This window comes from Entelurus aequoreus, linkage group LG01 (genome assembly GCF_033978785.1).
Source record: "Entelurus aequoreus isolate RoL-2023_Sb linkage group LG01, RoL_Eaeq_v1.1, whole genome shotgun sequence".
Taxonomy (NCBI): Eukaryota; Metazoa; Chordata; class Actinopteri; order Syngnathiformes; family Syngnathidae; genus Entelurus; species Entelurus aequoreus.
Genome location: NC_084731.1, coordinates 57,713,799 through 57,726,522, shown reverse-complemented (window position 1 = coordinate 57,726,522; position 12,724 = coordinate 57,713,799).

Below are 12,724 nucleotides of genomic sequence, written 5' to 3'. Positions count from 1 at the left end.
TAAAGGGGTCATATTATTATTATTTTCTAAATGTAAAACACTTCCTTCTGGTCTACATAACATGTAATGGTAGTTTTTTGGTCAAAATGTTTTACAGATCATCTTCAAGCCACTTTCTGACAGTCGCTTCTGGATGCACCGTTTTGTGGGCGGTCTTATTTACGTGGCTCACCTTCAACAGCGTCTTCTCCCCGTCATCTTTGTTGTAGCGGTGTAGCGTGCAAGGACGGGAGTGGAAGAAGTGTCAAAAGATGGCGCTAACTGTTTTAATGACATTCAGACTTTACTTCAATCAATAACGGTGCAGCATCTCCTCATCCGGAAACAACAACACAGGAAATGAGTCCCGTGAAAAAACGTCCGACTGGGTGAATAATGTAAACTCACTATACCGGTATGTTTTAGCGCTTCCATGGCGAGTTTACTGACAGATATAAGTAACAACTTTACACTACTTTATATTAGAAATGGCAACAGCGGAGGATGAATGTCCCATAACAAGAAGGTAGAGAAAAAGAAGAAGCTTATCATACGGCGGACGCACGCAATTTTTCAGGACTTAAGCAGATCCCAAATACAGATCAACAAGTACCAGAAGGTAAGAAAAGTTGCTTTTGCATAATATTATGAATCAAAACACCAGATAATATGTCTTACCTTATACACACACCATAATAATACTATGTTGAAGCACAGTACAATCCATCAAGTGGTGCGGCTTCATAGCTTACCAAAGTTGTACTAAAACATTTTGATAAGATTTTTGAGCGCCATGTGTAATGTTCTATATTTTCAATGGAACATATAAAATGTTGGTGTTGAGTCATATTGCCATCATGTTGCAGTCTACATGTATCTCTTATGTTTGACTGCCATCTACTGGTCAGATTTATCATTACACCATGTCCCAAATGAAATAGCTTCGGGGTCGGTAAGCACAACTAGAATTATTCCTTACATTAGGCGCACCGGGTGATAAGGCGCACCGTCGAGTTTTGAGGGGAAAAAAAGGATTTTAAGTGCGCCTTATAGTCCGGAAAATACGGTCTTTTTTTTTTTTTACTAAATATATTTGTTCTTTCCCTTTTGACGTTAAAAATCATGTACTGCATACAACTGCATATCTTTTTAAAATTCAAAATCCAAATATTATATCATGTACTCCAAAAATGATTTTAGTTAAAATAAAGATAAATACTGTACTTAAATATTGGCTTGACCTATGATTTGAAAACAAATTATCAATCATATTGTAGACTGTAAAATTGACAATAGATTTTACGGTTACATTTTCCGCAGACTGAGTTTTTTACCGTAAAATCAACTTTGGTATTGTTTTTTTCACACTAAAAAATTAAAAAAAAAAAAAAAAAAAAACATTAAAACAACAACATTTTACAGTAAAAAAAAAAAAAAAAAACTGGCAGCTCTGTTGCTTATATTTTACTGCTAAAAACAGTGGTGTTGTTTCTCCATTCCATTCCATTTATCCACGTTTTTTATATGCTGTAAAAAACTCACTGATTTACTGTAAAATTCTGTTGACTGAGCTGCCGGTTTTTAAAGTAAAATGTTTTTGGTTTTTTTTGCATCTTATGTAAAAAAATATATTGTTAATGTATTATATATATACATGTACAGTCACGATCAAAAGTTTACATACACTTGTAAAGAACATAATGTCATGGCTGTCTTGAGTTTCCAATAAATTCTACAACTCTTATTTTTTTGTGATAGAGTGATTGGAGCACATACTTGTTGGTCACAAAAAACATTCATGAAGTTTGGTTCTTTTATGAATTTATTATGGGTCTACTGAAAATGTGAGCAAATCTGCTGGGTCAAAAGTATACATACAGCAATGTTAATATTTGCTTACATGTCCCTTGGCAAGTTTCACTGCAATAAGGCGCTTTTGGTAGCCATCCACAAGCTTCTGGCAAGTTTCTGCTTGAATTTTTGACCACTCCTCTTGACAAAATTGGTGCAGTTCAGCTAAATTTGTTGGTTTTCTGACATGGACTTGTTTCTTCAGCATTGTCCACATGTTTAAGTCAGGACTTTGGGAAGGCCATTCTAAAACCTTGATTCTAGCCTGATTTAGTCATTCCTTTACCACTTTTGACGTGTGTTTGGGGTCATTGTCCTGTTGGAACACCCAACTGCAGTCACGACTCAACCTCCGGGCAGATGATTTTAGGTTGTCCTGAAGAATTTGGAGGTAATCCTCCTTTTTCATTGAAAGCGAGTTTGACACCTCTGTTTCAAAGAGAAGGCAGTAGATGCAATAACAGTAATATTTAATAATGATGCAAATCAACTGATGATAATCCTACATAAAAGAGCTAAGCCTTAAATCAGTTTTATTCAAACCTTTTTGAGCTAAACCTTTGTGAGCTAAGGCACATTTTTTTAATTGACAAATGCGGAGGCCCACCACCAGCAGAAAACATAAAAAAATGAAACTAGCTGATATTGAGGGTAAAAAGTTGTGTTCGCAATTGTTGGATATGAATTCAAACCTCAACCGAGCATAAATCAGTTCTTGTCTCAAAGTAGATGTACTGTCACGACCTGTCACATCACACCATGACAGATGGCAAATATGGAGTTTTTTGGTGTTTTAGTTCTTGTCTTGCGCTCCTATTTTAGTGTCTTTTCCTGTTTTGTTTGCATTTTCCTGTTGCAGTTTCATGTCTTCCTCTGAGCGCTACTCCCCACACCTGCCTTGTTTTAGCAATCAAGACACACGTGCGGACGTTGTTTCTGGACTTCAGCTCAGCATTCAACACCATCATCCCGCAGCACTTGGTGAGCAAACTGGCTCCCCTTGGATTCAGTACCCCCCTTTGCAACTGGCTGCTTGACTTCCTCACAGACAGACCCCAGTCTGTGAGAGTGGGCAACAACACCTCCAGTGCCATCTCCCTGAGCACCGGCTCCCCCCAGGGCTGCGTCCTGAGTCCGCTGCTGTTCACGTTGATGACCCACGACTGCTGCGCCAGGTCCACTACTAACCACATTGAGAAGTATGCGGACGACACGACAGTAGTGGGCCTCATCCGTGACGACAACGACATGGACTACAGGGAGGAGGTGAAACATCTGGTTGACTGGTGCCGAACCAACAACCTGGTCCTGGACGTCGACAAGACCAAGGAGATCATCGTCGACTTCAGGAAGCACCAGTCCAGTCGCACTCCACTCTTCGTCAATGGCACAGCAGTGGAGATGGTAAGCAGCACCAAGTTCCTGGTGGTGCAGATAACTGATAATATGACCTGGTCCCTACACACAAGGTCATAAAATAGCTCAGCAGCGCATGCACTTTTTGCGTCGGATGAAGAGCACAGCTCTCTCCCCCCATTCTCACCACATTCTACAGAGGCACTATAGAGAGCCTACTGACCAACTGCATCTCTGTCTGGACTGGAGCCTGCAGTGCATCAGACTGGAAGTCTCTGCAGAGAGTGGTGAGGACAGCGGAAAAGATAATCAGGACTCCTCTTCCTCCTATCCATCCATCCATCCATCTTCAACCGCTTATCTGGAATCGGGTCGCGGGGACAACAGCTCCAGCAGAGACCCCCAGACTTCCCTCTCCAGAGCAACATTAGCAACTTCCTCCTGGGGAATCCCAAAGCGTTCCCAGGCCAGAGAGGAGATATAATCCCCCCATCTGGTCCTTGGCCTGCCGCGGGGTCTCCTCTCAGTGGGACGTGCAACGAGGACCTCCCTAGGGAGACGCTCGTGAGGTATCCGCACGTGATGCCCGAACCACCTAAGCTGGCTCCTTTTCAAGCGAAGGAGCAGCGGCTCTACTCCGAGTCTCTCTCGGGTGACTGAACTTCCCACCCGATCTCTAATGGAGATGCCAGCCACCCTTCTGAGGAAACTCATTTTGGCCGCTTGTATCCGCGATCTTATTCTTTCGGTTATGACCCACACTTCATGACCATAGGTGAGAGTAGGAATGTAGATAGCTCGGTAGACCGAGAGCTTTGCCTTCTGGCTCAGCTCTCGTTTCGTCACAACAGTGCGGCAGAGAGGCAGCAATACTTCCCCAGCTGCTCCGATTCTCCGGCTGATTTCCCTCTCCATCTTTCCCTCACTCGTGAACAAGACCCCGAGATACTTAAACTCCTCCACCTGGGACAGAGTCTCGTTCTCTACCTGGACTGTACAAACCATCGGTTTCCTGCTGAGAACCATGGCCTCAGATTTGGAGATGCTGATCCTCATTCTAGCCGCTGAAAACTCGGCTGCGAACTGATCCAGTGAGAGCTGAAGGTCACGAACCGAAGAAATCAGGAAATCGCAAAAAGCTGCTGCCTGACTAGGGCTCAGAAAATCTCCTCCCACCCCCACCAAGGACTGTTTTCACTGCTGGACTCTAGAAAGAGGTTCCGCAGCCTCTGTAGCGGAACCTCCAGGTTCTGTAACAGCTTCTTTCTTCAGGCCGTAAGACTCTTGAACGCATCAAAACAATCCCCTCAATTCTCCCCCAGAACGGATTAACTGGCTGGAATATAAAGACAATATAACATACATCCATAAATGTGGATGCATATGCAAATGTGCAATATATTTATCTGTACAGTAATCTATTTATTTATATTTCCACATTATTGCTCTTTTATCCTGCACTGCCATGAGCTAATGCAACAAAATTGTGTTCTTATCTGTACTGTAAAGTTCAAATTTGAATGACAATAAAAAGCAGTCTATCTAGTCCAGGGGTCGGCAACCCGCGGCTCCGGAGCCGCATGCGGCTCCTTGACCACTCTGATGCGGCTCAGCTACATACATGCATGGGATTCTGGGTATTGGCACCGTCAGTGTAAGATGTGTGGCTGCTGAGTTAGTACGCCTTGCTGTCACTTACGTGAGCAAGCTGAAATGGCATTCTACGTGTGGTCGAGCAGGTACACCGTTAGGGCAGACTGTAGAGGGCGCCAAATGCAGTGTCATCACGCTCTGATATTCGGGAGTCTCCCGGGAAAAATGAGAGGGTTGGCAAGTATGACGCTATCAAGCGCCATTCATTCAAAACTCGCGGGCTGCACTAACATCAAATTTCCACATTAAAGTGCGTGCCGGTGCGTGTGTCGGAGACCCCTGGTTAACATAGCACAAAGCATTTAAGCTTTGTATGCGGTGTTTTTCATTTTAAATTTAAAAATTTTTTTTGTGGCTCCTATTACTTTCTTTAATTTGTGAAACTTGCCAAAATGGCTCTTTGAGTGGTAAAGGTTGCCGACCCCTGATCTAGTCTATCAATCTATTTTGGTGGCTTTTCCTGTTTTGTCGGTATTTACCTGTTGCTGTCTTCCTTTGAGCGCTACTCTCCGCACCTGCTTTGGTTTAGAGAACATTTGAGTTGTTACTATCCTCCTTTGTGTGGACATTGTTGATTGTCATGTCATATTCAGATGTACTTGGTGGACGCCATCTCTGCTCCACGCGCTGTAAGTCTTTGCTGTCGTCCAGCATTCTGTTTTTGTTTACTTTGCAGCCAGTTCAGTTTTAATGTCGTTTTCCATAGCCATTCCTATGTCACGGCTGGTTACGCCAGGCCGTGCCTTTATGTAGGGTTTTGTTAGTGTTCTCCGGTGTTTTGTGTTAGTTCTTCTCCTGTGCTTTTATTTCGGTGGCTCTTACGGTTTTGTTGGTGTTTTTCCCATGTCTGCTTCACTTTTGTCCCAGTGCAATTCCCCTCACCTGTTTTTTGTTTGCAATTAAGACTATTTAAGTTGATCCTTTTTCTACCTTGGTTGTCGGGACATTGTTTGTTGATGCTGCTGTTATCTAGTGACTGCAGACAATCTTTTTCATGCTGCGCTCTAGTCGGCTCCTACTTTGTGGACGCCGTCTGCTCCACATTTCATAGTAAGTGTTTTTTGCTACGTTCCGGCATTTTGTTTTATGTCTGTCATAGTCTTGCCGGTTAGAGAACTTCCCTTCTGCTCTGGCCTTTTGTTTTTGCTTGTATAAATAATAAATACATACATATATATGTCTACCTGTACGGCTTTTTATGCCTCAAAGCAGGCCTACACTACTGTGTTTCAGGGTCAATTGTAAAAAGCAATATAAGTCATCAATCGCTCTCTCTCTTCATCATGGTTTCATACAATCTTAAACTACCCGGCAAAGGCCTACTGATAGCTCACTTGAATATCTGTAGCTTAAGAAATAAAATCCCTGATTTATGTATGATAATGAAGTCTAATGATATACACATTATGGCAATATCTGAAACCCATCTTGACTCCTCTTTTGAGGATGTTGAATTAGCTGTAGATGGATACCCAATTTTTAGGAAGGATAGAACAAGATATGGTGGAGGTGTAGCTGTGTATGTGCAGTCACATTCCTGTGAAAGTAAGACATGATTTAATGTTGGTTGATATTGAGGTCCTGTGGATCCAGGTTCACCTGCCACAGACCAAACCCATACTGGTTGGGTGCTGCTATAGACCACCTAGTGCTGATATAAAATACCTGGATTTAATATGCAAGATGTTGGATAAATCTAGTGATGAGAACAGAGAGATATATTTTACCGGGGACACAAACATTGATTGGTCTGCTATGTGCCCGCTGAAAAATAAACTTATTGCTGTAGCTATTGCCTGTAACCTCACACAGACCATTAAACTACCAACCAGATAAACTATAAATAGAAATGGGCTAAAGTCATCCAAATGCATTGACCACCTATTCACTAATGTTCCTGATAAATGCACTAAAACAGTATCAATAGCTCTTGGCTTTACAGACCACAACTTAATTGCAATAAGGAGGAAGACCAAGCTCTCCAAAGCTCCTAGTGTGACTATACATAAAAGGTCTTATAAATATTTTAATGAAGTAAAATTTATAGACGATGTAAAACATGTTAACCGGGAAACTGTGTGTCTTGAGGAGGATCCCGAAGCTGCTTTGAGCACATTCATGAAGTTATTTTTGCAGATAAGCATGCTCCTGTTAGGAAAACAACTGTCAGGGCAAATGGCGCCCCCTGGTTAGGGAATGAGCTCAAAGCACTTATGAAGCAAAGTAACCAGACTAAAAAGTTGGCGGACTCTTCTGGTCTACTTTCTGATGAGATGATCTATCGTAAATTAAGAAATCGTGTAACTAAAATAAATAGAGGTAATAAAAAGGTATATTATCAGACAAATATCTATGACTTTAGACATGATGGAAAACAATTGTGGAAAATTTTAAATCAAATAATGGGAAGATCAGCATCATGTAAAACAAATTATTTTATAGAAATTGATGGAGCTTACCAGACTAAGCCAATGGAAATTGCCACATATTTTAATAATTACTTCACAAACAAGGTGGACAATCTGAGAGTAAATATGACGCCTTCTGATGGCTCCTCCTCATGCACATTAATTGAAAATCATATAATGAAGGGTAAAAACTGCAGGTTCGATTTTGTACCAGTTAGTAGTTCTGATATTGAGAAATTGTTGTCATCACTGCCTTCTGATAAACCTGCTAGATGGCAAATTGTTAAGAATTGCGGCACGCCATGTATCAACTCCGATTTGTTAATAAGTCATTAAGATATGGAGTCTGTCCTGGAGTTTGGAAGGAGGCCAAGGTCATCCCTCTACCCAAGGACAAAAATAAAGATTTTACTGGTAAAAACTGTAGACCAATAAGCATACTTCCTGTTCTTAGTAAATTGATGGAAAAAGTTGTTTTTAAACAAATCCAAGATTACTTTACCTACAACAAACTGATGTCGTGCTCCCAGCATGCTTACAGGCAAGGTCACTCAACATCTACTGCTCTAGCTCAGCTGACTGATGACTGGCTGTCACAAATGGATGTCAAGAAGATGGTTGGTACTGTCCTGATTGACTTCAGTGCGGCATTCGATGTCGTAGATCACAACATAATGATCTCCAAACTGAGAAAATATGGTTTTAATAGTATGTCACTTTCTCACTGGTACTTTAACTTTAACTTTCTTGGATGTTGAGCTATCTATCAGGAAGATCACAGAGAGTGTGTTTTGATGGTAGCCTATCTGAACGCAAGTACAATTACCTCAAGGAAGCTGCTTAGGTCCTTTACTTTTTATTATTTTTACTAATGATCTTCCCTGTGTTACAACAAACAGCAATATGGTTATGTATGCAGATGACACAACTCTGTACAGTACTGCCTCTACCTTAAATGACCTAGAAAATAAAGTAAATCAGGACCTGGAGAGAGTGTCACGCTGGGTAAAAGATAGTAAACTTGTCGTGAATATTGACAAAACAAAAAGCATTCTTTTTGGATCCATGGCAGGCATATGCTTGTTGATGACCCTCAGCTTCATATTTCAATGTCAGAAATACCTATTGAGCAGGTTAAAAAAGCAGAACTGCTTGGTGTGCTATTAGACAGTCAACTGTCATGGTCCCATCATATTGATGGTATTTCAATGAAAATGGGAAGAGGTTTAGCCATGGTCAGAAAGTGCTCCACCTTCTTGACATCCTCAACAATGGCTCAAGTGATACAGTCCTTGGTTTTCTGTCATCTTCATTACTGTCCTATAATATGGTCCGCTACGACTAAGTCTGACCTGAACAAACTGCAACTTGTTCAGAACAGAGCGGCTAGACTGCTACTTAAATGTTCTTTGCGCACTAATATTTCATTTATGCATTCACGCCTGTCCTGGTTGTCTGTTGAACAAAAGATGCATTGTAGTCTCCTTATGTTCTTTAGAACTGTCATGTTAGAACAATCACCAGATTACTTTTACAAACAGTTTTTAAAATCAACTAACACACATATTCATGACACTAGGAATGCCAGCAATGGCCATTTGGCATTTCCTGCTCCCAGGACCAATCTCCTCAAACATACAGTCATGTATGGATGTATATCATTCTGGAATCAGTTCTCACATTAATCTCTCACAAAGTAAATTGTCAATCAAGACAGCTTTGAAGATACACCTATTGCAGCTGCCCACATGACGTGAATTTTTAATACTGGGTTTAACTAGCTTTTTTATCTTATGTTGTATTTTTCCTTTGTATAATGTTTGGTAATGCATGTATTATTTGTATTTTAATTTTGTATGCTCCTATATGGACCCCAGAAAGAGTAGCAGTCGCCTTGGCGTCAGTTAATGGGGATCCATTCAATAAACAATAAACAATACCCCTTTTTACTTTACGCTGCTACCTCGTTCATCTGCACCCCTAAAATCACGACAACCTCCGTCTAAGTGACAGAAATGCACTTGATTACCTCCATAGCTGTCTCAGTGACGTTAAACTAAGGCTGTCACAAATTGTTCTGCATTTAAATGACAGCAAAACAGACTGCATTGTTTTCTGATGTGTAAGTTACCCATGCCTTGGGCACTAATACACCTCCATACCATCACAGATGCTGGCTTTTCAACTTTGCGTCTAGAACAATCTGAATAGTCCGGAGGACACGACGGCCACAGTTTCCAAAAACAATTTGAAATGTGGACTCATCAGAACACTTTTACACTTTGCATCAGACCATCTTAGATGAACAAAGCGTTTCTGGGTGTTGTTGATACATGGCTTTGGCTTTGCATAGTAGAGTTTTAACTTGCACTTACAGATGTAGCGAAAAACTGTAGATATTGACAGTGGTTTTCTGAAGTGGTCCTGACCCCATGTGGTGATATCCTTTACATACTGACGTCGCTTTATGATGCAGTACCGCCTGAGGAATCCAAGGTCCGTAATATCATCGCTTACGTGCATTGAGTTCTCCAGATTCTCTGAACCTTTTGATGATATTACAGAGCGTAGATGGTAAAATCCCTAAATTCCTTGCAATAGCTGGCTGAGAAATGTTGTTCTTAAACTGTTGGACAATTTGCTCACGCATTTGTTGACAAAGTGGTGACCCTCACCCCATCCTTGTTTGTGAATTACTGAGCATTTCATGGAAGCTGCTTTTATACCCAATCATGGCACCCACCTGTTCCCAATTAACCCGTTCACCTGTGGGATGTTCCAAATAAGTGTTTGATGAGCATTCCTCAACTTTCTCAGTCTTTTTTGCCACTTGTGCCAACATCTTTGAAACATGTCGCAGGCGTCAAATTCCAAAAGCTAATTCTTGCAAAAAACAACAAACCTTACCAGTTCCAACATTCAGGTCTCGTTTGGTGATTGTTGTAGATTTCCCATGAGAACCATTTATGTTTCCGCACTCCTTCTTGTGTTTACTTCCTGGTTTCCATAGCGCTGATTAATCTCACCTGCCTCTGATTAGTAATCAAAAGGCTCACCTGCTCCTGATCGCTAATCAGATAGATTTTGCACCCTCAGCCTGGTCCGTTGTTAGCCGTTGGTGACTGCTACGCGTTCCTGTTAGCGCCATGCTAACGTTTTGTTTTTGTAGTGTTTGAAATGTCCAGTGTCAGGCCTTCTGTCTTGTGTACACTCCTTGCAGCGTGCGCTATTTTGTACTTCTGCTGCAAGTCCAAGGATGAAATCATCAGTAAGAAGGTCTCCTTTTGCATCCTGGGAACACGACCATGGCTATGGCGCGACTCCAACCCAACAATTAGCAGAAAGCTCCCTTGAGTAACACTACATTCAGATGATCTTAAATCTGACCTGCCACGTCATTTTATTTGGCCCACTGCATAAATTTAATGCCACTTTATATTAATATGACCCGTCCCATAATTCTAATGTGGCCCGCCAGGTCATTTTGCGTTGCTAGGCTATATGTGGCCAGCAGTCAGCCATATATTTTTAATATGGCCTGCCAAATCATTTTTTGTGGTGCGCCCAGTGTTGTTTTTGACAACCATCTTACATTTAGTCTTAGTCTTAGTCTTTTGGACTAAAATGCTTATTAGTTTTAGTCACATTTTAGTCACTTTTAAATGTGATAGTCCAGTTTTAGTCGACGAAAACTCAAAAGGGTTTTAGTCTAGTTTTAGTCGATGAAAAGTCAAAAAGATTTTAGTCTACTTTTAGTCCAAAAAGAAAGAATAAAAAGTATAATATAAGTATATGAGTATAGTCTTTTAACAAATTAATTTAGGTCAATAAGTATTGGAGATTGCTGTTGGGCAGTGTCACACATAAGTTGTGAAAATAGCAGCAGATCTATAAGTTCAACACATTGTAAGCTTGCAGATCTGCTATTTTCACAAATAATAACAATAAAGGAATGGTTTTAGACATATAAGGTTTCCACCCAACAGCAAATTTCTGATCCAAGGATTGTGTATTACACACAGATAAAGTGGTAACAGTGGAATCAAAGTTCGTTACTCCAAAAAAGCCAAAAAACAAAAACATTCTACTTCAGCAATTGTGGCTTTATTTCTCAGAATTTGTTAAAGTACAATGAACATAAACATGCCCAAAATATGAGTGATGGATGAGGAACGCATATGCTCAACTTGGCTCTGTCTGCCAGTGCAATTACAACAGATATCATATAACCCCACTCTCTTTAATTTGTGCAAACCATGTAATAAAATAATCAATTAATTCCGGATTCCTTAATGGGGCTGCACAAATTAACGTCACGTGGCTTTTAGGCTAAAGCTAGCAGACTCTACGTATAACAGTAACTCGACCTGTTTAACATATCAAGTTACGTGCTGACAGAACGTACTCACAAAGAGATAACCACACCGTCACTGAATGTAAACACGGCTAAACATGCTGCTAAAGTAACACACATAATGAATTGACGTTAGCGTAACAAAAGCTAACTTTAGCCTGAAGTTAGCAGCCCATTTGCGCCAGGAGTATGTGGAAAACGTACTAATGTATTAGCTTATTATGACATTTATCGATTATGTTAACAGCATTTGTAACTTACCTTCGAAAAAATATCCTTGTGGCGAGCCTTAAGGTTGGTCGTATTTTTTCCGCATATTTTGTGGCCACATTTGTCACCGTCTTCCTTCACAATACACTCTGTTTTATTATCTGCTGGGTTATATTTAAAATACACCCATATGTCGTCTCTACGTTTGCGACCACCGAGCCCCTGTGTTGAAACTGCCGCCGCCATCACGTCCATTGCCTGATGAGTATAACAGTCTGACGTGTTGAGCACGTTGTGCGCTGCACACCAGTTGGTGGGCGTGGTTTTAATTGACACACACAATAAACAGAAATGTCATGCATTTTAAACGTCAGACAGATTACCCACTAACATTTTCGTCCGTTCTCGTCTCGTCAACGAAAACTCACACACGTCTCGTCATGTTCTCGTCATCAGAGACATGTTTATCTCGTCACCGTCTCGTTATCGTCATGAAAAAAAGTGGCGTCAACGAAATGATTTCGTCATCGTCATCGTTGACGAAAACAACACTGGGTCCGCCACATCATTTTAAGTTTTCCCTCAAAGTAATTTTAAATGTGGCCCTCCACATTATTTTATGTGGTCTGTCGCATCATTTTAAACTGTTCCTCAATATCATTTTAATGTGGTCTGCCACATCATTTATATGGCCAACAGCCAGCCACATATTTTTAATGTGGCCTGCCAAATCATTTAATGTTCCTCCACATCATTTAACATGGTCTTCTGCGTCATTTTAAAGTGACCTTCAATGTCATTTTATGTGGTGCACGACATCATTTAATGTGGCCTCCAAAAACCATGAAAATGTGTTCCTGTGTTGCAGCACCTATAAAAACATAAATAAAAGACTTCAAACCACAAGAAGGCC